This window comes from Felis catus, chromosome A1, assembly GCF_018350175.1.
Source record: "Felis catus isolate Fca126 chromosome A1, F.catus_Fca126_mat1.0, whole genome shotgun sequence".
Taxonomy (NCBI): Eukaryota; Metazoa; Chordata; class Mammalia; order Carnivora; family Felidae; genus Felis; species Felis catus.
Genome location: NC_058368.1, coordinates 176726950 through 176754801, shown reverse-complemented (window position 1 = coordinate 176754801; position 27852 = coordinate 176726950). Strand labels below are relative to the sequence as shown.

The 27852-nt window shown below is 47.9% G+C and overlaps 1 long non-coding RNA gene across 1 annotated transcript; it reads left to right on the top strand.

The window, feature by feature from the left end:
• The first annotated feature begins 8216 nt into the window (after positions 1–8216).
• Positions 8217–17893, top strand: LOC111561897. The gene is made up of 3 exons (XR_006584132.1): positions 8217–9273; positions 10412–11154; positions 14018–17893. It is a non-coding gene; the product is annotated as an uncharacterized LOC111561897 (long non-coding RNA).
• Positions 17894–27852: the final 9959 nt, after the last annotated feature.

Genomic DNA, 27852 nt, shown 5'->3' with positions numbered 1-27852 from the left:
AATTTCTTTTTTTAAATTTCATTTAAATTTTAGTTAGTTAACATGCAGTGCAATATTGGTTTCAGGAGTAGAATTCAGTGACTCATCACTTACATACAACACCCAGGGCTCATCACAAGGAGTGCCCTCCTTTTTAGAAAAAAAAAATTTTTTTTTACATTTTATTTACTTTTGGGAGAGAGACAGAGCACAAGTGGGGGAGGGGCAGAGAGAGGGGGAGACACAGAATCCAAAGCAAGCTCCAGGCTCTGAGCTGTCAGCATAGAGCCTGATGCAGGGCTTGAACCCACGAACCGTGAGATCATGGCCTGAGCCAAAGTCAGTTGGTTAACCAACTGAGCCACCCAGGTGCCCCACAACAAGTGCCCTCCTTAGAGCCCATCACCTATCTAGCCCATCTCCCATCCACCTCCTTCTATTAACTTTCAGTTTGTTCTCTATCATTAAGAGTATCTTGGGGCGCCTGGGTGGCGCAGTTGGTTAAGCGTCCGACTTCAAACCAGGTCACGATCTCGCGGTCCGTGAGTTCGAGCCCCGCGTCAGGCTCTGGGCTGATGGCTCAGAGCCTGGAGCCTGTTTCCGATTCTGTGTCTCCCTCTCTCTCTGCCCCTCCCCCGTTCATGCTCTGTGTCTCTCTGTCCCAAAAATAAATAAACGTTGAAAAAAAAAAAGATTTTGAAAAAAAAAAAAGAGTATCTTGTGGTTTGTTTCCCTCTCTCGAGAAAGCGGTACAGTTTGCACTGATGATATGAGTCCTAGGCATTGATGTACTGGAAAACATTGCAGCAAAATAGATAAAGCAGAACAGAAAGAAACAGAAAGAAACCCAAGACAGAAGGGGCATGTTAAAACACCCATCTCCATCTTTGACAGGTGAAATAGACAAAAAAAAATATACATGGACACAGAACAGTGCTTTTTGACCTTTTTGGAGCATTTAATGTGCTCAATGAACCCTTGCTTCAGAAAAATGCACATCTGCAGGCATGCTGGTACTTTCGTAACTGGGATGGGGGCTGCTCATTATGTCCCCCAGGAGCTCCATGAGTCCCTGATATGGAAGACTTCAATCATATACTAGCCTGAGCTTAGCAATCACCTTAAATTTGAATCCCAGCTCCGTGCCTCTCATTGTGTGGCCTTACACAAGTTACCGAACCCCTCTAAGCCGTGGTTTTCTTGTCTGTAAGACGAGGATCACAGAGACATTTCTTGCAGGGTTGTGGGGGATCACATGAGAGAATGTGTGCAAAGGGCACGGCGCAGAGCCTGGCACCCAGCAAGCCCTCAGTGGAGGCTGGCTCTTACTTGGTGCCCTGGACATACATGGAACTTTGTACTTTGCAAATAAAAAATGCACCTTCTTTATGTGCCCGTACACAAGCTACAAAAATGGATCCTACCTGAAGCCACTAAGAACAGTTAAACACCAAAGGCAGAAAGCATATCGTCCGTATCCTTTGCCCACAAGGCAACTAAACAAAGACATAAATAACACTAATTTAAACTAAAAGAAAAAGCTCGAACTACTTAGAAATAGAAAAAACAAAAAGTAAAAGCTGTTCTGCATAGATGTTGGACCCAAGAGAAAAATCAATGAAATGTGCCCTTGTTGTGATGGAGAAGCTATCAGAGATGCTGCTGCGGGTACCTCGTTTTCCCAGTGTCTGGTGGTCCCTAGGGCCATCTTCTTTTCTCAGCAGAATTAGGGACAGGCGCTGGAGGTTCCTGTGGGCACCAAGAGGTGTGGGAGGACCTGGGGACCAAGGCCAGGATAGATGAGCCTCCCGGGAGTGCAGTCAGGGCCCACATGGCTTTGACTGTGGCAACGGCTTCTGTTGTGGAGTTAATCACAAGGGAAATGGATTCAGGAAGATAGAAGCTTTACAAATGGATGCATTAAATGGCACCGGGGACAACTGAGAAGTGCCACGTGGAATGGAGATCAATATTTGTTGCTTTTAACTATATAGGCAAGGAAGCTAGAGAGTAGAATATCAAGATTCTGAATGGCAAGCAAATACAATAATAAAGAAAATGGGAGAAAAATAATTAATATGTTATGGAGTAAGAAAGGAAACAGGAACAATTCAATGAGAGAAAGATTAGTAATTGAGGTGCATTTAAAAGCTAGCTAGCACAGGGAGGGGCTGGACCAAGTAGAAGGAAGAGCTCAAAGGTGGATGGCTCTAGGTTGGAAGATTGTGAGGCAGGAGGGAGGCGGATCTGCCTGGCAATCCTGAGGTTTCTGCTTTGACAGGAGACGTTCAACGGAAGACAGTTTTTGTAACTGTCCTTTGTGAGTTAGTAGACGGAATGTGCAAAGGAAGCAAGATAATCAAGGCAATGATGGCAGGCGATTGGGATCCAATAGGAACCCTGTCCAGGGAGGGGTCCTGAAGCTTTGGAGAGTGTGCTGGGGGAAAAGGTAAGAGGTGATCACGGACAGAGATGAATGGAGTTTTGCAAGAATGCAGAATTCTGAGTCTGAGTGAGGAACTTTTTATCTTTCATAAAAGAACTGTGAGATTACATTTAAAACAAATCATTGCAGGGCAAAGAGCACCATCGGGCACCTTACATATTCCAGATGATTGTGGAAAAATCCTGCTTAATGTGAAGACTGTAAGAGGTGCCAAATTAAATATCAACCATACACTATTGTAGTATTTACTTAATAGCCACCATTAACCGTGTGCTCCAAACTTCCTAGGCACTATGGTCATAATGACAGCTAATACTCACCTTCTGAGCTCTGGGCTAACCTCTGTGTGTGTATTAGTTTATTTAATTCTTGCGGCAACACTGAGAGGGAGGTGTTACTGTTTTCCCCATTTTACAGATGAGAAAACTGAGGCACAAAGGATGAAATAGATGCACGAGATGGGGCCAGGACATTGGTGAGCTAAGTGAAGCACTCACTTCAGATGCAAAATTTTTAAATTAATTAAAAAAATTTTTAATGTTTATTTATTTTTAAGAGAGAGAGAGAGAGTGAGAGAGAGTGTGGGGGGGAGGACAGAGAGAGAGGGAGACACAGAATCCAAAGCAGGCTCCAGGCTCCGAGCTGTCAGCACAGAGCCCGACGCGGGGCTCGAACTCATGAACTGTGAGATCATGACCTGAGGCGAAGTCAGACACCTAACCGACTGAGCCATGCAGGTGCCCCTCAGATGCAAAATGTAAAGGGGGTGCCAAAAACCCTCAGGTACAAAGAGAAAAAATATGTTAATGAAAGATTTATTAATAACAAAGTTAATGCAAAAAATATGATGAAGTAGCAGAATCTTTAAAACCTTTTTTTAATGTTTATTTATTTCTGAGAGAGAAAGAGAGAAACAGCGCGAGCAGGGAGGGGCAGAGAGAGAGCGAGAACACAGGATCTGAAGCAGGCTCCCGGCGCTGAGCTGTCAGCACAGCACCCAACGTGGGGCTCGAACCCATGAACCGCAAGATTATGACCTGAGCTGAAGTTGGACGCTTAACCCACAGAGCCACCCCGGCGCTCCAGAAGTAGCAGAATCGTAAATAAAGGCAGGATCAGCAAGGTCACATGGCTCCTAAGAAGCAGAGCCAGGATCTGAACCCAGGTAGCTGGCTGTAGAATTCATGCTGTCTACTACCCCATACTGCATTGACCAGCGGGCCACATCTGCCTTTTCCTCCACTCTATGCCCAGTGTCTTGCCAGGCCCGGAAGGTAGTAGGTCTGCAATTAGTGTTTGTTGAAAGAATGTTAAATGAAGACATGGGCCCTGTTCTTCTCAAGAGCACCCATATTCACCCCACACGTGCCTGTCCTAAGGTCATGCTAAGGGCCTGATGTGTGCCACAGACACTATCCATAACCTTACATAGTATTCCTGTTATGATTAATATATCGGGATAAAGGCTGTACGCTCACTGGCAGCAGGATCGTAGGAGTAAGGATGACGTCACTCCCACAATGCCTGCAGGCTTTAAGAGGAGGTTACATTTGGGCCGGGTCTTCAGGAGGTGAAGTATTTCTTCAGGTAAGGGAAGGGGGGGACGTTACGGAGAGACACAAGTGAATCCTCATGCATTGTTCAGTCAAGAAAGCTGGTCTACAGAATCGTGTTGAAAATATGATACCATCTATGTAAAGAAACCTTTTCCAAGCGTGTGTATGCTACGTGCATTCATGGGGAGAGGTCTGGGAAGATGATCACCAAACCGTGGAGATGGCTTCACAAGGATGTGGGAGACTGGGGAGATGTTGAGACAGTCTTCAGCCTTCCAGGCTCTGCTTTTATTTTTTTAACTAAAAAAAAATTTTTTTTTAAGTTTATTGACTTATTTTGAGAGAGAGTGTGGGTAAGCAGGGGAGGGGCTGAGAGAGAGGGGAGAGAGAGAGAGAACCCCAAGCGGGCTCTGCACTGTCCTCACAGAGCCCGACGTGGGGCTCGAACCCACGAACCATGAGATCGTGACCTGAGCCAAAACTGAGAGTTGGATGCTTAACTAACTGAGCCACCCAGGCACCCTGGGTCTTCTTTTAAAGGACAAGCAGAGAGCTATTAGTGTTTGTGTAATTAAAAATTAAAATTTTCAAATAGATCAAGGAGGACCTCTAGGAACTCATCTGGAATAGTTTCTAAGATGTATCTTTAAGTGAGAAAAGGCAAAGTGCAAAAAAGTTCTTGTAACATGTGCTCTTTTTGTAGGAAAAAGAAATAAGAACACGCATACATGTGTACATGTATTTGTCCTTTGTTGTTTTGTAAAGATGGAACATGGGGAGAAAAAGGTAGAAATAATGAACACGGTCACCTATGGGAGTAAGTATGAATAGGGCAAGAAACATAGGGTTGGAAGAGTCCCTATCTTTTTATAGCTTTTGACTTTTCAGCCATCTAGTTTCCCTAATTAGAAACAAAAAAAAAACCCTGAATGATGATGGAGAAAGCAACCTTAGGATTGAATACAGACAGAAACAAATGAACCTGGCTGTCAACTTGGTGACAGCCGTTCAGACCATGAAAGCATTTCCAGGGCTGTGACTCCATACTCTTAGCCAGATATGGCGAAAGGGTGAAAAGAACCTCAAATAGATCACGATCTTTACTCAGTAGGGCTTTTGTGGTTGGTGCTGCGTGTCACATTGGAGTAGTGATTTTTGCGTACTGTGGAATGGAGTTAATACATTGATGCTATTGTGAGCCAGAGTTCTCCCTCTGGAAGAAGGAAGATGTAGCTATGGAATGGGGAAAAGCTCAGACGAAACCTATGGTGTTGAACTTGAATCAGAACAAGCATTATAGGGGCGCCTGGGTGGCTCAGTCGGTTAAGTGCTGACTCAGGCCATGATCTTGGTCTCCGTGGTTTCAAGCACCTCATTGGGCTCTGTGCTGACAGCTCAGAGCCTGGAGCCTGCTTTGGATTCTGTGCCTCCCTCTCTCTCTGCTCCTTCCCCACTCTTGCTCAGTCTCTCAAAAATAAATAAACATTAAAAAAATTTTTTTAATTAAAAAAAAAAGCATTATAAACTAATGACTAACACTAAACTAGAGCAGTGGTGAGCATCTCTGGTGAGAAACCAGACCCTGGTTTCTAAATACATCACAAGGAGCTCTGTGGTGAAATGGCCGATTCCAGCACTGGGGCACAAAGTGAGTCTGGGGCACAAGCAAGTGCTCCAGGACCAATGGGGACAAGAGTAAAGGACAAGAAGGGCACATGAGTCCGCTTGAAAGGGCTCCCACTGGCCAATTTGGGTATGGTTTAAACACCAAAAGGATAGCATTGGGAATGGATCAATATATATTGAATTTAAATTTTTTTTTTCTTTTTTTTAATGTTTATTTATTTTTGAGACAGAGAGAGACAGAGCATGAATGGGGGAGGGGCAGAGAGAGAGGGAGACACAGAATCGGAAGCAGGCTCCAGGCTCTAAGCCATCAGCCCAGAGCCTGATGTGGGGCTCGAACTCACGAACTGTGAGATCGTGACCTGAGCTGAAGTCGGACGCTCAACCGACTGAGCCACCCAGGCGCCCCTTGAATTTTAAAGATGTATGAGCTTATAATGATGCTGAAGAAGAAAGGGGCTCTGTCTTACAATAGAGTGCCAAATAATAAATTTAGAAGGGATGAAAGAAGTAGAAAGCCACCATTTTGCAACCGATAATTGATTCAGGCACAGATCATGAGTGACTACTAAAATCAGTAGGTGAGAGGTAGTAGGTGAACAGAATGTTCACACAGGCTTGAAGAACTGCTCCACAGGTTACTTATCAATTACAGGAATGGGGTGCAATGGGGCAATCTGGCAGACATCCCCTTCACTGCCTGTGACAGCCATTGAGTTTGCTCTGTTCAGATCTCCCTTCAAGAGGACCCGCTGTGGGGAGCATATTTGACTTAGGGTCTCACTTCTGGTCCACGCAGACCACACGTACCCTGGACTGAACACAGTGGGGGTCCAAGAATCAGGCCTTTGTTGCCCTCTGTGGGATGTTCCCCACTGGGCAACGTGGGCTTGGGAACTCCCCTTAGGCCTGACCAAGAACTTTTTTTTTTAAAGAAACAGCAAAGAGAATCCTGAAATTGGTGTGAGCCACAAAAGACCCCGAGTAACCAAAGCAATCTTGAGAAAGAAGAACAAAGCTGGAGGCACCACACTCCCTGATTTCAAACTATATGGCAAAGCTATAGTAATCAAAACAGTATGGTACATAGAAGCAGACACCTAAACAGTGCAACAGCTCTGGGTCTAGAAATCCACACATATACAGTCAGCTAATGTTTGACAAGGGGGCCAAGAATACTTAATGCGGAAAAGATAGTCTCTGCAGTATATGGTGTTGGGAAAACTGGATATTCATATGCAAAAGGATGGAACTGGATGCCTATCTTATGTCACGCACAAAAATTAACTACTCGAAATGGATTCAAGACTTACATGTATGACCTAAAATCGTAAAACTCCTAGAAGAAAACATAAGGGGATATCTCTATGACATTGGTCTTGGCAGTAAGCTTTTGGATATGACACTAAAAGCAAAAGAAACCAAAAATAAACAAGTGGGTCTACATCAAACTAAAAAGCGTCTGTATAGCAGAAGAAATAATCAACAAAATGAAAAAGTAACCTACAAAATGGGAGAAAATACTTGCAAACCATCTATCTGATAAGGGGTTAATATCCAAAATACATAAGGAACTCATACAGCTCAATAGTGAAAAATATATGATCCAATTTAAAAATGGCACAGGGCTTGAATAGACATTTTCCCAAAGAATATAAACAAATGGCCACAGGTACACGAAAAGGTCTTAACATCACTAATTACCAGGGAAATGCAAATTTGAGGCATCACACTTGTTAGAATGTCCATTATCCAACAGACAAGGATGTGGAGAAAGGGAGGCCCTTGTATACTGTTGGTAGGAATGCATATTTAAAAAAATTTTTTTTAATTTAATTAAAAAATTTTATTTTATTTTTTTAACTTACATCCAAGTTAGTTAGCATATAGTGCAACAATGATTTCAGGAGTAGATTCCTTAATGTCCCTTACCCATTTAGCCCAACCCTCCTCCCACAACCCCTCCAGTAACCCTCTGTTTGTTCTTCATATTTAAGTCTCTCATGTAAAAAAAAATTTTTTTTAACATTTATTTATTATTGAGAGATAGAGAGAGACGGGGCATGAGCATGGGAGGGGCAGAGAGAGAGGGAGACCCAGAATCCGAAGCAGGCTCCAGGCTCTGAGCTGTCAACACAGAGCCCGACGCGGGGCTCGAACTCACAAACCGTGAGATCATGACCTGAGCTGAAGTTGGACGCTTAACCGACTGAGCCATCCAGGCGCCCTGGAATGCATATTGCCGTGGTCACTATGGAAAAGAGTATAGAGGGTTCCTCAAAAAATTAAAACTGGAACTACCACATGACCCAGCAATTCGACTTCTGGGTATACATCCAAAGGAAATGCAATCACTATCATGAAGAGATATCTGCGCTCCCATGTTCACTGCAATATTATTCACAGTAGGCAAGACATAGAAACAATTCACAGTAGGCGAGACATGGAAACAACCTGCTTACTGATGGATGAATGGATAAAGAAAATGTGATATATATACACATACATACTTACATATACATATATACATACACATGAATGGTGTGCATATGAGGTATGCACATACATATACACAGGAATGTTATTCAGCCATAAAAAGGAGATGGGCCTTGCGGGTATGATGCCAGGTGAGATAAGTCAGACAGAGAAAAACAAATACTGGATGATCTCACTTGTACACAGAATCTAAAAACCTGAACTCATGGAATCAGAGAATAGATTGGTGATTCTCGAGAGATTGCAGGTGGGGGAAATGGGTGTAGGTTAAAAGGCACAAACTTCCAGTTATAAGATAAGTAAGTTCTGGGGATGTAATGGAGAACGTGGCAACTATAGCTAACAATACTGTTTCGTATGCTTGAGAGTTGCTGAGAGAGTAGATCTTACAAGTTCCTACCACACGCGCACACAAAGGGTAACTATGTAAGGTACTGGATGTGCTAAGTAACCTAACTGTGGTGATCATTTTGCAGTATGGACATAAACCAAATCAGCACTTTGTGCACCTGAAACTCACACTGTGTTCTATGTCAGTTATACCTCACTGAATCTGGGGGTGGGGGAAGAAAAGGGGCAGTCTCTTCAAGCTGTTTAATTATGTGCAAGATCTCACCTCGCCTTGTGAGGCAGGTGGCGTAAAGTGATACATTTCTGTTACTCTAAGCCCCCAGATCTGTGGTGGTTTGCTGCGGCAGCCACAGGACCCTCATGTGATTTCCTATCGCGGATGAGGAAATTGAGAGTAACTCACAAAGCTTACTCAACTTGCTCAGCCCGTGTAGATTGGTCAGAACAGGCTAAGCTCTGCCGTGGTACCCGTCGACCCCTAGAGCTCTTGGACAAGTACTCATTCTTACTCACGGAAGACTGGCTCTGCATCTCAGCGACCCTCCAGGGCTGCTCTTCTCCATGTGGTGACTCAGTGACCAGGCAAATTGGATCCTAAGGCTTGTTTTTTTTTTTTTTTTTTTTAATCCCCACATGAAGCTCCGTCTGTGGCCATGGAAGGAAAGGGGGCAGCTAGAGAATTGCCTGTGTGCTTCTCACTGCTTTAGTCTGAAGGTTACTTCTGACATTTCCAGTCGCAAGTCGCTGGCCGGACTGGTCACGTGACCCTGCCTCACGGCAGGGGGGCTGCAGAATATAAGGAAACAAATGGAATATCTGGTGAGTAATCCTGCCCTCACCGTAACCAGTAATGGTGGAACTGAAATTTAACTAAAATAACCATAGCTAGCACTGACCTAGCACTTTCAATGAGCTAGGCCCTATACTAAATGTTTGGCATGTATCCTGTACATGTTATGTACAAATGTACAGTTGTCCCTATTTTAAAGATGAGGAAAGCGAGGCCCAGAAAGCTTCCGTAACCGGACCGAGGCCACACAGCAGGTAAGTGGCAGAGCTGGGACTTGGACCCACGGGGTCTGGCTTAGAACTGCGTGCTTAGCCACCGTGCTATTCTGAGGCAAAGGGCGGCCTGGTTGCTAACAGTGAGGGATGTCTGGCATGGCCGGAGTAGGAGCACTGAGATCGAGGGGCTGTGCAGGAGTCACATCATCAAGGCCCTGCACGGGGCTGGGACTTTGAGCTGAAGGCCCCCCGTGGGGACCCTGAGGGCGCTGTGCAGGGAGGCAGACTTTGCATTTCGGCAGCTGCGGGATGGAAAGCAGATCTTTGAGACGCGGGGAGAGGAAGTGAAGCAGGTTGTTCAGGACGGGTTGGGGGCGCCTAGTGGCGCTGGTGGGGGCGTCCTGTGGGGGCGGAGGGAAAGGAAGAACTTCCGGGTCCAGGGCTGGAGTCTGCCGTTCTGAAACGAACTGAATTCAAGTGGAGTCAGAGGGGCTGGCCAAGCGCGTGGATGAGAGGGTGAGGGAGCGGTGCATGAACCTCTGGTGCCCACGCGTTCATCTCTAGAATGGGAGTGAGGAGCTGCGGCCCCGGGGGCGGTTGGACGTGGCAGTGAGCGCTCCTCCGAGAGGCCGCAGAGCCGGGAGGTTCCACGCACGGGCTTTGAGCCCCGCTTACCTCTGTGTGACCTGGGGAGGCTATTGATCCCCCACCCCCCCTCCTGCCTCATATATAAACTGGGAATACAAATAGTCCTTCAGGGGGTATCAGGAGGGTTAAATGAGTTGGTCTGGGGAACCCCCCTACAACAGCACAGCGCGTGACATGTGGGGAGCACTTGGTAAGTGTTGGCAGCTCTTATTGTAAGGGAGCCATGCTGCCTGGGACACAGATGATGCCCAGGACATGTTATTTTCATTCTTTTCCTCTCTCTTTTTTTCCATCTGGCAAACAGAGCCTGGGCTTTGGGACTCGTGGGTCTGGATGTGACCTTGGTTCTGCTGCTGAATAAACGGGGTGACCTTGGCCAGACCAGCAACCTTCTCGGAGCCTCCGTTTTCTCTTCTGTAAAATGGTAACCCGAAGGGTTACTGTGACGATTAACTGAGACTGCTTATGAAAAGAGCTCGGCACATAGTAGGTGCTCATTAAAAGGTAGCTTTTCCTGACTGTTGTGTCAGCTTGGGCCCCTTTGGGCTCTCGGCTCTTAAATCATGAGTCCTGTATTCCTGACTCCCGCCAGATGGGGGCAGTCACGGCTTTGTTATTCCGTACACGCTCAAGGAGGGCCTCTTCCAGCGTCAGGCTGACTTGCCACCAGAGGGCTTTGTCACCTCTCTTAAAAGCATCTTCCGGTGGACAGGGTGCTGGACAATAGGCAAACCCATCAGATTCTAATTTGTTTCTCAATCGATTGTTTCCTCATCTAAAATGAGGGGCTAAGCAGCCCATCACTCTAAGCTCCGTATGGCTGAGACCAGCACTCACGACGCTGGGTCCCAGTCCTCTAGGGAGAACGTGCCCGGGCACACAGGTGAGCCCCTGCTGTGCACTCCATGTGAAAGGGGAGTCTCCTGGTGGCGGTGCCGTGCTAGAGCTGCAGAGCCAACGATGTGTACTCAGCCCATTCATCTGCCTTCTGCCGCAGGAGCCCCCACAGATGCCGAAGGTGCAGGGAATGACTCAGCTCCAGCTTTTGTAAGTGGGTTCTTGCTCATTCACAACTTATTATGGCGTCACCCAGGGGGCTGGGTTGGTGCTTGATGTTACTCCGCAAGGCTCGCTCCTGCAAGAGAGAGAAGGCAGAGATGGGGGGGTTACCTCTTCACTGGGTTCCTACCTGCCCAACGCAATGCTAAGGGCCTTGCGAGGGTCAGAGGGAGAGAGTAACTAGAGGGGCATAGTCACACAGCTAGAGGGGGCAAACTGGATTCGAACCCTGGCCGTTGGGCTCTAGGGAACTGTGATGTGCCCCCATTCCCCATTCAGTTCCAAATTGGCAGCCTCTGTGGAGGGGTCGGCGCTGTGCCCAGGCCTCCGTGGGGGTCTCTGGAAGACCCAGGGATAGCGGCCAGTCCTGCTGGAACATAGGGCACATTTATGGCGGTTATTATTTATTTCCACCTTCTGAAACTCTGATCCTGAGAGAAAAGAGAACCAGGATGGAGGAAGAGGACCAGGGGCAGGGGTTCTTTCTCTTCCTACCCCTACCAAACTGATGATTCAAAAAAAAAAAAAAGTTTTCCTTCAATATTTCAGTTTAGGCCTCTTAAAACTATTCTCTTCTCGTTGTTTAACTAAATATACCTTTCTGTGAACATTTGAACCCATATTTGGTTGACTTGTCATTTTTTCCCTAATGACTGGTGTGGCAGCCAGGGCCCTGGTTCTGGAGTTACGCTGACCTAGTTTTGAATTCTGACTCCGTTGCCAGACAAGCTGTGTGGCCTTGGACAAGTGACCTAACCTCTCTGTCTTATCTCCTTCATCTGTGCAACAGGAAAATTAGAGTTTCTTTTTCACAAGGTTCTTTGGGGAGCTTTAAAAATATACTTTTCATCATGAAGCACTTCAAACACAAATATGAAGATGGGAACTAATACAATCTGAAGTCCCATGTGCCGACCTGTCAGCACAGAGCCCGATGTGGGGCTCGAACCCAGGGACCGTGAGAGATCATGACCTGAGCCTGAAGTTGGATGCTTAACTGACTGAGCCACCCAGGCGTCCCCCCACTGGATTATTTGGAGGCACGTCTCTGTCATCATGGCATTTTATTTATAAATACTGCAGTATATGTCTATAAAAGATAAGCACTCTCTGGGGCGCCTGGGTGGCTCAGTCGGTTAAGCGTCCGACTTCAGCCAGGTCACGATCTCGCGGTCCGGGAGTTCGAGCCCCGCGTCGGGCTCTGGGCTGATGGCTCAGAGCCTGGAGCCTGTTTCCGATTCTGTGTCTCCCTCTCTCTCTGCCCCTCCCCCGTTCATGCTCTGTCTCTCTCTGTCCCAAAAATAAATAAACGTTAAAAAAAAAAAATTAAAAAAAAAAAAAGATAAGCACTCTCTATTAAAACAACTTTGGTTTTGTGGAGCGTTTTCTCGGTGGCCAGGATTTTTGGTAAAGTTTCCTTGATGTGACGTAACTCCCATAACCTGCCATTAGAGCTCTTCACGAATAACTATGATAAACATTCCAAACACTTTTACTTATTGGTTGTCGCTGGATTTTCGTAATGCAACCACATGCAATATTAGACCAGGGGTCTACTGTGTTGTATACTATTGGGGTTATATCCCTGATGACCATTCGTGGAGGAATAATACTGAATGACATGTTTTTACAACCGTTCAGGCAAGAACGACTCATTTTTTTCCATAGGCAGGGAAAAAAGAGGCACAGAGAGGTGAAGGATTTTGCCGGGTCACACAGCGGTAAGTGATAGAGTTGGAGATCGAAATCTGTCTGACTCCAGAGCCCATGCTCTTTCCTCTGTCCTACGCTGTTATCTTTGGAGTTCTCGTTGGCTTCTCTGTTTCGATTGTAAAGTCATGAAGGTAGGTGCTCTACCTTGGACTTCTATCCCCATAGTCCCCAGCTGTTTGACGACTGACTAATAGAAAGTCCCAAGTAGTCCCTCCAAATGGGCGTGCGAGTGCAAAGCTTATCGTCACCACCCCCATTATCACTGGTTTGCACAAACAAGTGCTTGTCAAATACCTCCATATAGGACTGTACTCAGACCCCACGGGAGGTCGAAGGCACAGTCCCTGTCCTCAGAGTTACTTACACAATCTGCCAGGTATCAATTTGAACGTAATGGCAACAAGATGGGAAAATGGTTGGGTATCTTACTGCCTCTGAGAGTGATTTCTTATCTGTCTGGGTGGCCCCATACTCCACATGAAGGGAAAGATGTGAGTATGAGCTGAACAGATATTTGTCTGTGCCCACTTTGGGCCATGATAGTAGGACACGTGACAATGGGGCAGACAGACAATAATATACAGACGGACAATATACAGCAAATGAATAAATGCACATGATATTTCAAGGTTGTGGTAAGAGCTAGAAGGAACTAAGGAGGTCAATGTAACGGAAAGTAACAGAAGCTAGGGAAACCTACTTTGGACGGGGGTGGTCAAGAAGACACTTCTGAGGAGGCGACATCTGAGCTACGACCTGAGGTTGAGCTATATACAGCCGAGCAAAACGCCATAGGAAGGCCCCTTCCAGGCAGAGGGAACTGCACATCCAAAGGCCCTGAGGTGGCATGTTCAAAGGGCCAGTGACTAGAGCATTCTGGGCAAGCAGAGGGGTATAAGGTGGAGCCAGAGATGTCGATTGGCCAGGACTGGATCACATGGGGCCTGTGAGGCCAGGGGGGGTAGTTTGGAGTTTACCATCAGAGTGATGAGAAACCACAGGATGATTTTAGAGGAGGAAGGGGCATGATGTGATCTGACCTTGCCACTTTCCCGAGCAAAGCCCTTCCCCTGAGCTCTGGGGGCTCTTGCAACCAGCCAGGGGCCTTGGTGCCACCCTGGTGCCCTTCTCTCCACAGGGAGACACACGTCCGTCGCAAGGTAGAACTCGTTCTCCTGCTTCGTGCTGCCTCACTGCCTCCTCTACAGCCTCCATACTTCTCCCAGAGGGGACCTTCTAGAAAACGAAATCGTGTCTCTCCCCGCGCTCCCATCGCCCTCTGGATAAAGTCTAGCCACTTGATCCTGACTGAGGGGGGCCACACAACGCACTTCCTGCTCCCCTCCAGCATTGCCTCTCACCTCTGCCCCTTACTCGTGTGCCTCAGGAACCAAGGAACCAAGGGGCCCTGTTCTTTCAGACCTCTGGGCCACCGTCTGGAATGCTTTCTCTCTCTCTGCTTGATCTGGTGAACTCCTAGTCATTCAGCGAGGCCCAACTTAAAAGGCACTTCCTCTCAGAAGCCTGCCCTGATTTCCCTGATTTGGTGAAGTGCCTATTTTTATTGGTGTGCCTTTGGCAGAACATAACAGAATACTCAACTAAAAGAAGCTGAAGTGATGAGAAACTTTTCATTTGACAAGGGGTCTGGAGGTAGGACAGTTCCAGTTAGTTAATTTGGACACAACCAGGTCTTTCCTCTTTGCCTCTTAGTAGACATTCTTGATGACTCTCCTCAGGGTTGCAAAATGGCTGCCACAGCTCCAGACAAACCTGCATGTGACACCCGGCGAGGATGTGATAATTTCTTTCCTGTAGCGGGAGGAAAAGCTTTCTCAAGAGTCCCTAAGTTTCCCTTAGCCAGGATTGGGTCATCTGCACATTCTAAACCAATTCCAGATAAGGAATTTGGGGTTACCTGATTAACTCAAATCAATCAGATTCTCTCCTTGGAGCTATGGAGGGATCATCTGGTTGAAATTTGAGTTTAAATAGCAGAGGAGGAGGATAGGGTATGACTCAGTGTGATGGCCTCCAAGATGGCCCCAGTGATTCTACCTGCTGGCATTCATTCTCTTGCGTAGTCTTCTCTTACACTGGGCTGGTTGGTCTGTGTGACCAATAGCATAGCGCAGAGGTGATGACATCTCACTTCTAGGTTAGGTTAGAGAAAACTGTGATTTCTCTCGTGGCTGCTCTATTGGTCATTTGCACACTCTTTCCTTCTCCTGGATCACTGGCTCTAGGGAAGCCATGTCATGAACAGCCCTGTGTAGAGGCCCCCGTAACCACGAACTGAAGCCTCCAGCCAATAGCCGCATGAGTATGCTCAGAGGAAGACGCCCCAATCCCTTCAGAGACTGCAACCCCATGAAAGGCCTTGACCCACCAGCTAAGCTGCTCCTGACCCTAAGGATTCCTGACCCTTGGAAACCGTGAGATAATCAATGTTTGTTGTTTTAGGCTGCGAAGTTTTGGGGGAATTTGTTATGTCAGTGATAACTAACACAGCTGGGCTACCGCAGCACCCCCACCCAAGGGGTTCTCATCCTATGCCCTGTGAATCACGGTCAGAGAATCGTCTCCTAATCTGTGTATGTCTCCCCCATCCCCCATGTGCTTGTGAAAGCCTTGATTCATCACTTCCTTATGCTCTGGAGTCTAGAGTGTGAGTATGTGTGCAAATGTATGTGTGTGTGTGTGTGTGTGTGTGTGTGTGCAGTTGAGTAGCCTATCTTCTCCTTCAAGGCTCCTTCCAATTGGGCTCTCCCTGGACTCAGGAGTGGCTTGTTTCCTCTTTATGTCCCCGGTCTGGCACGGGCCTGGGCACAGAGTGGCCTCAGAGAATACGGAGGGGATCCATGAAATTGACAGGATGCCGGGCAAGCGAGAACCCACTTGGCTGCCATGGCAACCACAGCACAGAAAACTCAGAGCAGCCTGGGCCCCCCTGAGGAGCTGGGAGGTTTGGCAGCAATTCCTCTGTGAAGTGGTTTGGGGAGGTGGAAGGCAGTTTCCATTGTCACCGTCTTGGAAAGAGGGTACTCAGAGCATGGGGTGGGCTGGGGGAGGCAGATGAGTGCCCTTGACTGCTCAGTGTGCTCCTATAGGTACCAGGCCCTCTCACTTCCATGTCCTCAGCCGTACCTCACCATAACTCCTCCAAGTCTGCCTTGTGTTTACTGAAGACCTACTACGTGCTAGTCTCTTGGCTGAACGTTTTCTACCCAGCTCTGGTCTATAAGCCTCACCATGGAAGATGCTGTGCCTTGTTGATAACACAGTGCCTGGCACACAGTAGGCATGTGATACATATTTTGTGAATGAACGAATGAGCGAGTGAATGAGTAAGTGATTCTTGCTGACTCCTCACATAGAAGATAAAAGGTTAGTTATGGGAAGAGTTAGGCAAAGGAAGGACAGATGGAAGGATGGGCAGAATGGGAAGAATAGTCCAGGAATAGAAAATAGCATGTGCAAAGGTCCTGGGGTGAGAAAAAAGTTTGTGATTGGACCCATGCCTCCTCGCTCCATAAATAGCCCTTCTACCATATCCTATGGTCCTCTGAGGTAAGTCCTTTTGTTACCACCACTCTCAATTTGTAAAGATCTTCCCATTCCCTCCAAAAGGGTGAGGTCATGGGGCGTATGTGGTCTCCAGTTTGAAGGACAGGCTGCCTGGGTCTGGCTCTGCCACTAAGTAGCTGTGCTTACCTGGGGTACTGGCCTCAGTCTCCTCATCTGCTAAATGGGGATAATAGCAGAACCTACCTCATAAGATTCTTCTGTCACTCAATGAGCTTATGGATGTAAAGTACTTGGAATATGTCAGGTGCTATCTTGTGGGGAACAGAGCTTTGCAGAGACAAACCCAAACTGGGTACTTAGGAGGGCAGTCCTTCTGGGGAGCAACCAAGACAAGAGAAGGATTGACTACCCCCTGCTGGAAGTGGAACATGCAGTTAGGCCCATCTGAGGCTCCCTCTTGTGCCTGAGCCCCCCCACTCCTTTGCACTAATCAGAAAGGACCTTTGATGCAAAGGATTTGTCCTTGGCACGAGGCCCCTAGCTTCTGAGAGTTGGAGACAATGTGCAGGGCCCATTGTCTCCATTTCCAGACAGTTCCAGACAAAACCAAGCGTGACTGCTTTAGAAGAGCACAGGAGTGAGACGAACCTACTATTTTAAGGCAGTGGCGGGAGCTCTGGGTGTGCTGTGTGTATCCTCTTGTCACAGCCTTGTCGGAGGAGCTGGATCCAGCCTGAGAAGCCAGGCAGTCGGGACAGGGCCCCCCTCTGCTCGGCTGACTCACAAACAGACCTGGAGAAAGCCAAGGTTGAAGAGGAAAGCAACATAGCAGGGGGACTCTCAACAAGGGCAGAGGAAATGTTTAAAACCACAAGCTGTGCTACGGCCCTTAGACGTCATCGAAGCTAATGTCTGGGCTTTACAAACGAGGAAACTGAGGTGCAGAGGTGTGGGGGTGCAGGGTGAGAGGGGCAAGTTTCTTTTCTTTGCAAATTGATACAAGTTGTTTTGTTTTGTTTTAAATAGCGCCGTATTAAATAGTTAAATAATGCACAGCACTTCAATACTATGGTCCTCTGTGGCATTTAAAAATAACAAAACAGATTCGTGTGAGCAAGACTTGTTAACAGAAAAAAAAAGTTGCAGAAGAGTATGTACAGCATTATTCACGGAGAAACAAAGCCAAACCAGGATGACCTATTTCAATGCATCCATGTATTGAAAGTTCCCAAGAAAGTCCTGGAAGGATAATCGTCAAGTTGAGTAGGATGGCCACTTTCCACGGGGAATGGATGCGGAGTGCGGGGCAGACGGAACCTAATTTCACTGAGATTGTTTGAATTTTTAAGAGAATATATTCCTATATTTCTTGTCCAATTAAAACACAGAATACAAAATATTTTTCATTATTTATTATTTTTTTAACATTATTTTTGAGAGACAGAGCACAAGTGGGGGAGGGGCAGAGAGAGAAGGAGACACAGAATCCAAAGCAGGCTCCAGGCTCGGAGCCATCAGCACAGAGCCTGACGCGGGGCTCGAACTCATGAAACGTGAGATCACGGCCTGAGCCAAGGTCAGAACGCTCAACCCACTGAGCCACCCAAGCGCCCCTGCAAAATAATTTTTAAAAAGTTGTCAAAGGCTTGGGGTGGCTGGGTGGCTCAGTTAAGCATCTGACTTTTGGTTTTGGCTCAGGTCACGATCTCATGGTTTTGTGAATTCAAGTCCTGCGTCCGGCTGTGTGCTGACAGTGTGGAGCCTGCTTGGGATTCTGTCCCTCTCTGTCTGCCCCTCCTCTCCCACTTGTGCTGTCTCTGTATCTCTCTAAATAAACAAACTTAAAAAAAACAATTGTCAAAGGCTTGTTTGGCCCTGGGCTTGGATTTATCCAGAAAACATCACTCTGCTGGGTATCGGACCTAATGAAACGCTGACCTCTCCTCTCTGAAGCTTTATTCCCCCCACACTCCACCATGTGTTAGATTTAGTAAAATACAGAAAAATGATGAAAACATTCATTAAAAGACACTTGTCCAAAGGCCGTGAGAAGAAGGAAAGATGCTTTTTCTCAAGATGCCTCAGGCTTCCAGGAAATTCCCAAGCCCTGGGGGCAAGGCTGAAGGGGGTGTGCCACTCCCATGCGGTGGTTAGAAGTGTGGGTAGGGGGAGCTCCTGTCTCTGTCTCCCGCCTGCTCTGTGTTTCCTGCACTCTTTGTCTTGAGACGGGCAGAGTCAGCACCCTGGACGCTCTAAGAAAAATGCAAGTTATGGTTTAACTATGGCCAGGTACTTGATTTTTGTTTTCAACAGTTAATTTTTAGGAGCACAAACCAAACCAGAGTACATTCTCCTCTAGGGACAAGCACTGTAGACGAGGCTCAAGTCCCTTTGAACGACCGACCCCCCATCTCTGAGGGGACCGTGGTTAGCAGTCAGACATGGATTCCTACAGAGCTTTCTCTCTGCATTCCTTTTTTCTTTTTTTAAATTTTTAATGTTTATTTATTTTTGAGAGAGAGAGAGAGAGAGAGAGAGAGGGAGCATGAGCAGGGGAGGGGCAGAGAGAGGGGGAGACACAGAATCCGAAGCAGGCTCCGGGCTCCGAGCTGTCAGCACAGAGCCCGGCACGGGGCTCGAACCCATGAACTGTGAGATGGTGACCTGAGCTGAAGTCGGACGCTTAACCGACGGAGCCACCCAGGCGCCCCAGGCTCTCTGCATTTCCATCGACTTATTTGTGCTTGTGAAATTCTATCTCGCCTTGTTGTTGTGTGGGTGCTGGTGGGTGGACGGTTCTCAAGCGTGACCGGAGCAGGCCGTAGACGTTAGGTAGCTATTGTCTGATGTCACTAGACTGACACCAGGAGACGACACTGCTTCTGTCCTGTCCCTACTTTCCCCACTGCCTGGTATACACTAGGGCCCCTTTACTTCAAACTCAGGTGCTGTGCCGTGCCAGGGCGCTCGGGAGCCACCTCCAATGTCCCAGCTCAGCATCTGTTCCTAACGGTGCCTTGAGAGGGAGGCCCGTGGGGGTCTAGACTGGGGAGTGGCCCGTCAGAGCCACGCCGGTGGGAGGGACAGCTCTGGAGGTCTGAGCTTGCCCAAGGCCTCCCGGTGAACACTTAATAGTGGAGTGGGATCTGTGGAAAAGTGGGAAGGGAGAGAGAAGGGCTGGGGCTCCTCAGAGGGGCTTTGAGGGAAGCAGCAGTTTGGGTGTGGGGGTGCAGGCAGGCCCCTGAGGGCGCTTGGTGGGCAGGCCTGTGCTGGGGGCTCGGGTTGTGCTCACTGGCAGGCTGCGAGAGAAGGCATCCGATGTCGGGACTATGTCAAACAAGCTGCTCTGGAGGTCACTCTGGAGCCGAGACTCCAGGAGGGAAAGAGAGACCTTCTTTCTGTAGGAAGTGGGCCCTTGACCAGCAATAGGACAACCCACTTCCCTTCCTTCTGTGGAATTAATACTGAGATCAACTGGGGCTGGGTCCTGGCTGGGCCACTTTCCAACTCTGCATTTGGGGGCAAGGCTCTTCTTGGGGCTTCACGTTCCCTACCTGGGCGACCACATTCTGTCCCCGGCACATGCTGTGTTCTCCGCCAGCCTCAGGTTATATTGACTGACCCTAAGGGCACCACTGTGCGTAGGACCGTGATGCTGAGCTCTGAAATAAACCTCAGTTTGGTAAACGTTTATTGATCGGCGGCTGGGTACCAGCTGGGCCAGGACCAGTTAGGATTCTTTGGATGCGAGTGACAGAAGAGAGGCTGGTGTAACGGAACAGCCCCAGGGTAGCTCCATCCAAGACTTCTTGGTTTCTCTCCATGGATTCTGGGGGTCGGCTTCTTCCGTGAGGCCTCTGTTCTCAGGCAGTCCTTCCATCTGTGGTCCCACGGTGGCTGCCAGCAGGGCCCAGAGACACAGCTTCATTCACGTCGCACGGAGAGGGACAAGCGTTTTCCAGCATTTTCCGGAAAACCTTGAAATTCATTCCCACAGGTCATCTTGGGTTCCAGGCCCTCCCTGAACAAGTCAGGTCTGTGGACACTTGAAGTGGACAGGTCCGTCACAGGTCAACCCCGGGGTGGGGTCAGTCAGCTTCTCTGACTGCCCCATGGACCGAGGGTTGAGAAGGATGCTGGGTGGCAAAACCCTCGTGCTCTTGAGGCAACAGGAACACTGAGCCTTGGCTCTGGGCTGGCAAGGTTGGAAGATGGAGGGCATTTCGGTAGAATGTAGGCAAGGGTGGAGGTGTCTGTGTCCCCACACTTAGGAGCTGGGCCGCCTGTCTCGAAAGAAGAGGTGCAACACCACAGTGCTTTAAAGATCTCCCCGTGGCTTCTAGAACCTGAATTTCCCAACGGAGAACAGCAGGATCTATTATTTCATGAACGAGGCAATGGGAAAGTCATGACCTGCCCGATCACACAGAAGTTCTGTGACAGAGCTGATGATAGAATTTAGGAGTTTTGACTCCCAGGGGAGTGCTCAGTCAGGGGTGTGATTCACTGCACCGAAGGTCACATCCCTGGGTTTCGGGGTCGTGAATAAATGCTCCTAAGTGGAGGTGAGTAGGGGGTATGCTGTGGGGGATCACCCCGGGCTGTCTTTTCATTGTCCTGGTGGGTTAGGGGAGGGAGGGTACCTGGAACAGGCCGGGCCCTCTCTAGTCTCATGTGTCTCTAGGCCCTGGTTTGATAGACTTCTGGTTACTTCCAGAAGCTCTCCCTAAATTCTTGGCGTGGTTTCTCTGGCATCATAGAGAGAACATGGACATAGGGCCAGACGTACCTGTCACTTGCTAGTCTGTGTGACCTTGGGTAAGTTACTTTACTTCCCTGTTGTCTCCTCGGCTGTGTAATGAGTTCAACCACCCCTAGCTCTCCAGAGGGATGAATGAGATACGACTCATGACATGTCCAGCATAATGCCTGCCCATGGTCAGTGCCCAACAAGTGTGCATGTCTCCCAGTGGGGCATAGCTGGTCCACCCCTGGGCACATGCTTGCCCTCGGGGTAGCTCTAGACTTAATATTAGGGTTGGGTCTAAAGATACGGTGGGAGGAATAGGCGTTCTGCCTACCATTTGCAGGTGAGCTGAGATTGCTTCTGGAATGATCTAGACCAGCTTGAGTGCACCAGTCCTGCCCACTGACCGCCCACACTCCAGGGAGGCTCTTTTCCCCAGCCCTGCCTCTGGGGCTCCGAGGGGAGGCCTCCAGCCACCTGCCAAGATGAGCTGTAGGATTAAGATTGGGTGACTCATCCACAGAGAGGGAGGCCAAGTCTGGGGATCTAAACAAGACAGAGAAAGACTTCTTTCTCCCCCAGTGATTATGAGGAGCGCCGAGAGGGGCCCACGCATCATCAATTATTCATGGGGCCTGAAGGAACCCATGCACAGAGCCCAGCTGGGAAGCGGGGTGGGGCGATGGAGTAAGAGGTGGGAGACGCTTCACCCCGCCGCAGCCTTGAATAAGCGAAGCTGAAGCTTTCTGGGGTGACGCGTGTCACAGCTCCCTAGAGGATGTGCCCTGGGAGGGGGACGAGCACCAGCAGGTCTTAAACAACTGCCGTGTTGTGGCGATCCCGCTGTGCCGCGTATCAGGGGTGCTTAACCCCACTGTGTGGCTGAGCAAGTGGGGGGCAGAGAGATGAAGTGACTTGCCCAAGGTCACACTGCCGTGAAGCGACCCACCTGGGAACGAAAGAAAGGGACCTGCTTCTATGAAAAGGGGATCAGTGGTTTTTCTTCAGTATCTGCTGTGTGCCAGGCACTGTGCTGGATGCTGGGGGTACAGCAGTGAACAAAGCAAAATCTCTACCCACGGGGCTTGTGTTTTATTGAGGTGACATGCGATAAGCAAGCAATACAGGAGCGTATGAAATAATTTTAAGTAAGCTACGTGCTATGAAAAAAAACAAGCAGGTGAGGGAATAGGGAGAACAAGAGACAGGATGGTGTGCAGGGACAGCCTGCCATTTCAGGTGGAGTGACCAGGGAAGGCCTTTCTGAGGAAGTGACACTGAAGCTGAGGCCTGAAAAAAGCAAGGAAATGAACTCTGAAAAGATCCAGAAAAGCATGTCAGGGAGGGAGAACAGCAGGTGCAAAGGCCCTGGGGCTGGGAACTGGATGTGTTCAACACACTGCAAGAAGGCTGGTGTGGTGTAGCGAGGGAAGGGTGGTAGGAGATGGGGGCAGAGGGGGAACAGGGGCCAGAACACGGAGGACCTCAGAGGTCACAGTAGGGAGAGATCCTTTTGGACGAACATGACGTGCTGTGGCCAAGTGGGCAAATTCCTGCTGTGCATATCTGGCTTCTTCTCCTTCTGGGTCAGGTCAGTCCAGGTTTCCTTACCTCCTTCCCTTTGGAAGCACCACAAAGGGACGGGGAACACTCAGCCTGCAGAAGAGAATTAGGAGCGCCCAGTGTGTCCTCACACAGGAAGAGCTCCTCCCACCGCCTCATCCTTACCATCCTTGAAGCGCAGCTGCCCGGGGCCTGAAAGATGTGCACATTATCTTGTGGAACGTATGCTTCAAGGCAACCCTGGGAGGAGGTGTCCCTATGTTACAGATGAGGAAACTGAGGCTCAGTGAGGACGGACTTACTCAAGGTCACCCAGCTGGAAGTGGAGCTGATTGGAACCCAGGCTTCAGACATGATGCACTTAACCCAGGGCAGGTCTTTGAAGATCCTGACTCCTCTGCTGCTGGGAACCCCTCCAGGCCACAAGCCCCGCCACCCCTCCCTGTGGGGACAGAGGTACACTTACTCACGTCTCTAACTTCCCTGCCTAGGCTTCCTCCAGGGACCCTGGACACTCCATTAGTCATTAGCATGATCACCCTCTGACAGCAAACTACAAACCCCGTGACCAGGGAATTTCTGGTGAGAAATGCCATCCCAGCGCCTATCTTGACCCGTTACTAAGTGAACAGCTGTGCCAATGGAAAGCTGGGATTCTCTCAGAGTGGGAATGAGGCCAGAGCCTTGTAGAAGCAGGTGCAAAAGTCTCTAAATGTTTGCTTATCCTTTGGGCCACCCAGAAATCCCACTTCTTGAAATGTATCCAGGGGCAATCACAGGATGTGTGCAAAGATAAATGTATATATGGTGGGGACACATGGTACAGACATACCAGCCGTTTATGACCACTGCCTGTTCCAGCTGGTCGGTGTCCAAACCCAGACCATCCCAGTTGTTAGATATTTGCAAGCCACTCCTGAATATAAGGATGTTGCATCCCTAATGTCAATAGGGAGAAACTGGAAACAATCTAGGTGTCCAACAAGAGGGGATTGGTTAAATGAGTGGTACATTCATTCACACACTACTGTGTAGCAATTAAGTTATGCCTGGGAAGAATATACAAGGCACAGGAAAATAATTATAACCCATAGTTAAAAGAAAAAGTGTTCCCAGTGTAAAAGACACAATATACATTTTTCTGATTTTGGCAACATGGCAAACTGAGCTGACACTTCTCCTTCCTCACCGCAACCAAAGAGACGTCTAGAAGGTCTGGGTAAAATAAAACAAAAGTATTGGAAACACTTAGCTGAACTTCAAATAAGTAAAGAGAAATCCCCATTGGGACAGGAGACATGGCCTTGGCATGCATGTGGTAGACAGGAAGAACTGGGATACTTAAATGGAGCAGGGACCTCAGCAAGGCATTTCCTGTGGAATAGCTGCTCCTGTTGTTGGCCAACTATTTCCAGAATATTTAAATGTGTGTGCTCATTGTCCAGACAGGGAATGTTCAAGAGAATGGCTGCTCCATCAGCCTGGGTCCCTGAGTGAAGATGCACGGAACAGAATTCTCAACCGATCCCTGATGGACGTAGAGTATAAGAAATAAACCTTTGCTGTGTTCAGGTGCTGAAAATTGGGGCTTATTACCATGAAATAACTGTGCCTATCCCGACTGCCATAGCCCTCCATGAAAGGTGGGAGGAGGGAAATCTTCACCCAACACACGGTCTCAGATTCAGATTCCGGGTGGAAATGAAAAAGTACCTTCTTGAAAATTGGAATCTCAAGCCTGTACCATATGAGTGAGTGGAGATGAATTTACACTGTCCAACTGATACAGGAGACCCAGACCAAGAAAACATTGTGAAAACCGGTCATGCTTGGCAAAAACTCAGGTGCGTCAGAAAGACCAAATGTAAAGCTGGTTTTTGGAGACATTTCTCCAAGTCAGGGCACATGGGATCCCCATAGAAATCACAGCCCTTGGGAAAGATGAGGTAGGTTACCATAAAAAACAACAACAACAACAACAACAACAAAAAACCAAAAAACAAAAAAACTACGAATACACAAGAAAATGGTCAATCATAGGGCAGAGTCAGCAAATAGAACAAGTTAGGAGGATGTATATTTCAATACCATAGGACAGCCAGAAAGAGATTAACATATTACTTCCTTTTACAAAGAAGATTGAAAAATGTAGCCTTCAATCATTTATGTAATGGAATTAAGAAAATGAAGTTAAAGACATGGTCAACTCCTTTGATCAACTTCTTGGCCTAAAAACATTCATCCACCTCCCTATGATTCATACATTACCAGGGGCCTGTAAGTTCCTGACATTTCTATTTAAGGTTTCAGATTTGTACTACTCATAATATTCTTTTCATATCCATGTAAAAATATCTCTTGATTGTGAGAACAAACCAAATAAATATATGAGCGTTTATATGTGTTTGCAAGTATCTAGCAAATATCTAGATATATGAACATATAACTATATACTCATAAGTGGGTATATATGTAAATATGTGCATATGTATACTGATAAATAATACTTGCACAATATTGTGACATTTAATAATCATAAATGTGTAGCTAATACATACTTTTAAAATGATTTAAAATGGTGACCTTAAGAATGAAGGGTTGGCTCAGTTCGTTGAGTGTAAGTCTCTTGATTTGGGCTCAGGTTATGATCTCATGGTTTGTGAGATCGAGCCCTGCATCGGGCTCTGTGCTGACGGTGATGAACCTGCTTGGGATTCTCTCTCTTTATCTCCCTCTCTCTCTGCCTGTTTCCTGCTCTCTCTCTCTCTTACTCTCTAAATAAATAAATAAACTTAAAAAAAAAGAACAAAAGAGAAACCACGAAGGAGGAAAAAACAAACAAGACAACCTAAAAGCAACATCATTCGGCATAGAAAAAAGACTGGAAAGAACTCTATTTTAACTCTAATATTATCTCTGAATGGTGGGAAAACAGGTGATTTTAATTTTCTTCTTTATCACTCAAGATTTCTATTATGACTAAAAATGATTTTTTTCAGTTTGCATTAAAAACTAACCTTTTTTTAACCATGCAGATAATACATATGTACAATTAAAATCATACAATTAAGGGGCACCTGGGTGGCGCAGTCGGTTAAGCGTCCGACTTCAGCCAGGTCACGATCTCGCGGTCCGGGAGTTCGAGCCCCGCGTCGGGCTCTGGGCTGATGGCTCAGAGCCTGGAGCCTATTTCCAATTCTGTGTCTCCCTCTCTCTCTGCCCCTCCCCCGTTCATGCTCTGTCTCTCTCCCAAAAATAAACGTTGGAGAAAAAAAATTAAAAAAAAAATCATACAATTAAAAAGAAGTTAAAGTAAAATATAGACAAGAAAACAAATTACTTCTGTGCTTAGGACAAATATCTTTTTAAAATCCAGGAACATTACCTTTTCATTTTCCAGTGGATATACTGTAATTTTGGGAAAGAGATTAAGGGAGATTCTCCTTGGCTTAAGCCAGTCTCAGGTTTCTAAACAGGGACCTCCATCTGTTTTGGGGGCTCCGGAGAGTGGGCCGTTGAGGGACCCAAAGTGGGAGACTTGCCTATGGAACCCCACACATTGTGCACATTCCAGGGGAACAGAGGATTTGGGAATCAGCAGTCACTTCATATTTTTGTTTTTTGAGGGCTCTTTAGCTCACTTATTTAGGAAAAAACCAAGCAAGGTAGGTTTAATGTAGAAAACGTGGAAATTGACAAGATCCCGTAAAGACGACACTAAGAATGGCTGAGGGTCGTGCCCTCCGGGGGCTCCAGTGTCGCTCAATTTCTCAAACGTGTACGTGGAGCCCTGCTCCGCGCCTGGCACAAGGAGACGATGAAAGGAGTGTGAGACAAAGTTCTGGCTTCCAGGATCTTATCATCCGCTTGGGAGCAGCAGTCTGTCCATCTGGTTGAAAGCAACAGAAACAGACCGTCCAACTTCGGCACAAAGAAATACACTGGAAGAATACTGTCTGGCTCCCAGACCTCATCCAGGAGCCAGAGGCTTCAGAAAGGGCAGGGGCTCTGGGGATCCAGGCGGCGGGACTAAATGGGCACTCTTCCAGGAACGAGTCAGCCACAGCGGTCACGTGTAGTGTCCCTCCGCTTGCTAGAGATTCGGGTGTGAGTGGCCTGGCTGGGTCAGGGGAGGGTGAGGCATGTGATCGATAGCCCCACGGGACTGTATGCATGGGGGTGATGCCCCCGCAGGAAACCAGGCTGCTGGTTCCAGGAGGAGCGAAGTAAAGGCAGGAAGATCATACCACAGCTCCCTCCACATGGATCTGAATCCAGGCTCTGTGCCTCAGTAGCTGTGTGGTCTGGGCAGCCTGCTCTGTCCTGTGGGTCCTTCTCTTTTCTCTTAAAACGGGAATGATGGCACCGGGGGTTGCAATGAGGTAAAGTACAGTTAAGCAGTCGGTGCAATGAGTTGAGCCCAAGACGAACTAGAGTCCTAGAGCGGGGATGGAAGAAGACTGACAGAGGATCCCCTAAACCCAGGCTGAGTTTCAAACTAGAAGCCTGAAGACCACAGTTGCCTCAAGATCTAGCCATTTCTCTGCTGTGGGAGCTCAGACAAGTCATGTTCCCTCCTTGGGCCTCCTAGTTTCTGTAGCTAAAATGTGATCATCTGTGCTGCCTGCCTCACAAGGTGGCTGTGAGGATCCGAAGAGAAAAACGGCCTTGTAAATGGTGCCGGATGGGGGTGGGTATCTTACGGGAGAGGAAACAGAAGGACATGCCCTGTAGGGGCATCAGCAGGAGCAAGGAATGGAGGGGAGAATGCACCAGCTCCTCCCCCCCCAGGTTGGTGGGTGCTAATATTCTAATAGCAGCATCGTTTCCTGAGCTCCTGCCTGGTGCCAGGCTCGGTGTGAAGTGCTGGGGCCACGGGGACAACAGAGGGACATAGCTCCTGGCCATGTGTGGCCTAGGCGTGGGACTAGAGCTCGAATAATCAGAGAGGTGCTCTGAGGAGGCACTTGTTTCTGCCAGGGCAGTAACAGGGGCCTGAGCTGGTGTGAAGTCAGGGAAGGCTTCCTGGAGGAGGTGACCCTGAATTGACAGCTGACCACAGGGAGGGGAGACTAATACAGACTGAAAACACGCATGTAAGATTGCTGAAGGAGCGCAGCTGTCCTTAGGAACCC